Below are 4,114 nucleotides of genomic sequence, written 5' to 3' on the forward strand. Positions count from 1 at the left end.
GCCAATGAGAGCCTGGCTATCAGCATCCTTTTACCCAGCGCAACTGGTTGAGCTCATGAATAATAATGAGTTCAGGCAACATTACATCAGACTGACCAGCTGTTGTAATTGGCCTGATTTCTCCTCTTATTTTTTTTCAGTGGCTAGAGCTGACAGAGGAGGTAGCAGTTCATTTTCACATATACGACACAAAACAAACACATATGGACCTAACATATTTCAAAAAATGCAAGTAAAAACGTTTTTGTGTGGCAGGGCACCTTTGAAAGCTAAATACTTAACATGCTATATCTTTTCCAAAAAAAAGTGTATACAATGGCAAGTTGTAGTTTTATGGGTGATTGCATGCTGGACAATTTCTTGGCTGCACAGAGTAACTTCCTGAAGTGTTATTGGGAGCTTTCCAGGCAACCAGTGGAGACCTTAGGATGTCATTGCTGCCAACCAAGAAATAGTCAAATCTGATTGGTTTCCCCTCATATAACGCTCAGCAACAGAGCTAACCCTATTTCCCAAAATGTCAAACTCTTCCTTTAACTAAGTATTCACAGCCTAACACCTAGTTTGCTGTTGTAAAGTCAGCCATCTGCAAAGCTATTGAATGTTTTATAAAGAGAAACACATTACTTTCTTTACCTTTGGTAAACGTTGGCATTTTTTTCTGCAAGGTGTTAATGCTTTGTCACAGTAAGTTGCGGCTGAAATATGGATTGTTACTGTACAATGTGCTTAAAAAAAGCAAATCACTTTCGTTGGGGCAGCTGTTGTTCAGGTGGTCAAGCAGGTCGTAAATTGTAGTGTTGTTACTGTAGTTCGATCTACATGTTGAAATGTCCTTGAGCGAGACTCTGAACCTCAAATTGTTCCCAATGAGCGGGGTAGCGCCTTGCATGGCAGCTCTGCTGTCATTGCTGTGTCTGTGGGACCAGTGATGTAAAGTGCCGTGTTCTTTTCAGTTTAAAAACTGCTGTGCAAATGCACTTCCTTTACCATTTGCTGCTATATTCAAAACAATTTTGGACCAGTCATAATTTTTTTTATTTATTTATTTTTGGCTCTTTTAGTTTACACACGCACAAGCACACACTTTGCATACAAATGCAGTATGTGGACAGCACCTCCTGACTACAATTGCTCTCCGAATTGAATTGTGCTTTGGCCAGGCATGATTAATTTGTGTTAGCTGTTCAGTAGGTTTAGCCAAACCCCAGTTCACCAATCAGAGGGCTTTCTCCCCTTCTTTTGGAATGTTAATGTGGAGTGTTGCCGCTGTGGAGAACAAAGGTGAGAGAATTGCGTCTGCTCAGGTAATCCGGTTGGTGTCAAGCAGGCTCAGCTTTTATTTTCTAAAGGCTAGAGGAGACAAGAGGGAGGGAGACAGATGGACTGACATCTTCACTAGAAGCACAGACACAGCGACAGGTAGATAGTTAGGCTCATCAGAGAGTCATGCAGACTAATAGACAGACAAGTACAGATGGAAATAGAGAGAGAAAATAAGTGGAATATTCAAATCCTTACAGAAAGCAATTACACATTACTTCTGTCACAAAAAGACAGATAGTAATATGTGTAAGAGTGGGGAGATACGTGAGGATAGATGAGACAGAAATGAGAGACGAAACTAAAGTATGCAAAAGAGGAACGTAAAAGGCAAGAAAACAGACTATGTATCAGTGAATGAACTTAATTACATTTATTGCTCAGCTTAGAAAGATCTAATTCATGTTTCTAACATCAGCTACATTAATTAGAAGCAATCTCCGAGCTATTGTACCCTTCCCCAGTATCATTCAGCCTTCATTACAGCCACTTTGATACTGAAATGAAACAGCCTTCAGCCGGATTGTGGCCATTATACCACAGAGGCTTGCTGCTATTCAGCCAAAATTACATAGTCAAGTTCCTTTTTGGGTTTAGCTTTCTCTGTCTGGGTTGGTGATTTGTTATTTTGAATGTGTCTGTCTGTGCTGTTGCTTTTGTGCATGGGAATGTGCATATTCAAGCTTGCATGCGGTTGTGCAATTCGCTTGTTTCAGTGTTTATATACAGTGGCCAGTGCCAGCTACCCCTTTTATCTATGTGTGTGTGTGATTGCATGTAAGTGAATTTGTTTATAGGGACACCAAGCAAGGCATTAGAAGAAGGCCATTTGCAACAGACAGGAAGGACCCCCAGGTGGTGACAAATAAAAAAATAAAAAAAAGATTAGCAATGACAAACACTGTAGAGAAACACACTCCTTTAAAGCTGCACAGAGGAGCTCACAGATCTGCATGCACATTCCTACTTATTTACAACTACAAGTAGATGAACACCCCCTTTTTTAACAAGGAAAACAGACACACATTAACCTCAAAGTATCAATGAACTTAGTGTTCCGGTCAGTTAAAGAGCTGAAGTAATACATCCTTATCTAAGCATGTCATAACACCAACTAGTGTGTGTATGTGTGTGTGTTAACTGGCTGGTATTCTGGATCAACAGAGGTACATTGCCCCTGCTGCTTTCTGTTTGTCAAAATCCCCTTGCACATTTAACAACTAGAACAACCTCAGAGCTAGCAAGCTAAAATTACACTCTGAAAATGGCAAGTTGTGACGAAAATTGTAACTGCATTAAGGTAGACCTGCTTGGTTCTTTCGATGAATGATTGTAAAGATTTACAAAGAACATGTTTATTGCATTTACTATCTAAATGGGACGTTTGGGAACTATTGGCAGGGATTGGTGTGGGCGAAGAAAACACAGCAATACAATGGTAAGAGAAAATAACATTTTTTTTCATTCCAGCTAGTTTAAATAGCTCATGCTACTGTATTATGTGAACAGATCACCTGTTCACTTAATTTCAAATTTTATGTGATGTTTTCTTTTGTGGGGTACAAATGTTCCTTCCCGAGACCGTTTTTCAGAGGCACCGTCACTGCATCCGGAACTTAGCGTTGCCCAAGATTTTGAGTGGTTCAAAGAAATGCAAAGAACTGTTTTTTTTTCTCCTATCCCAGAATGTATCCGTGGTACAGTCAGGCCTTACTCCACAACAATGTGGCGATAGTTCTGGCAATGTGAAACTAGGTGCCTGACAACCAAGTGTACAAGTACAATAAGTGCAATCTAGATGAGGTACTTTGTTCAGTAAATACACATGCATTCAGTCTCCTGAATGTGTATTAACAGTATTTTGTGGTATTAAAAAAATATGTGTGGGTCAGTGTGTAGCAAGATATAGTTGATGTTTGACTCCAATTGATTTTAAAGTATGATCCTTGAACCTACATACACAACAGCATCCTATTATGGCTTGTTTTGAACATATCCTGCTAAAAAGTAGTCAGAATTTTGCTCAAGTTTAAACTCACCTAAATCTGTAAAAGATATAGGCTATAGTAGAGTAAAGGAATTACATATCCTGGATAGTGAAACAAGACCAGGGATCAACAGCAATTTAGTCTGCACTTTTGTTTCATGGTTATTTACCATACTAAAAAGAAATGTGTGCAGTGCAGTGAGACTAATATGCAGTACTTTTGCATCAGAGTCATAACAGTGTGGCTTAGTGCAACTGCTGCTTGTGAATTATTTATGGATGCTTGGATTTCCACCCATGTTATAAAACGCTGCATAAAAAAAGCCTTTTTTACTTCACAAAGCATCTTGTATTTGATTGGAAAATCTTCCCGTCAACTGTATGACTAACAAGAATAGAACTGCTGATTTCAAAATTGATAAGACATGCTGTCCTAGGTACCACTGTTCAATTCACCCCTCTTCTCCTTTACTTGATTGTCTTTTATTCTCATTTTCACTTCACTTACATTTCTGTTGTACTTTCTCTCAATAAAAATGCACTTGTTTTTGAACATATTGTGACTATATTGCTACTAATTTTGAAATGAAATAGATACATTATTAAAAATGTATTGCCTTGCATTGATGTGCTGTAGCGTGTGTATCCTTAAAGGACATGTGCTGCAGCAAAACCGCATTACTTAGCATTACACTTGACACACACATGCACAGACTCACGCAGACAATCCCTCTTGTCCAACCTTTCTGCTGTGATAGGTCACGCCACTCACTAACCAATATTCACACAGCCAGCTGAAAAGAG

The sequence above is a fragment of the Etheostoma spectabile genome, chromosome 3 (genome assembly GCF_008692095.1).
Source record: "Etheostoma spectabile isolate EspeVRDwgs_2016 chromosome 3, UIUC_Espe_1.0, whole genome shotgun sequence".
Taxonomy (NCBI): domain Eukaryota; kingdom Metazoa; phylum Chordata; class Actinopteri; order Perciformes; family Percidae; genus Etheostoma; species Etheostoma spectabile.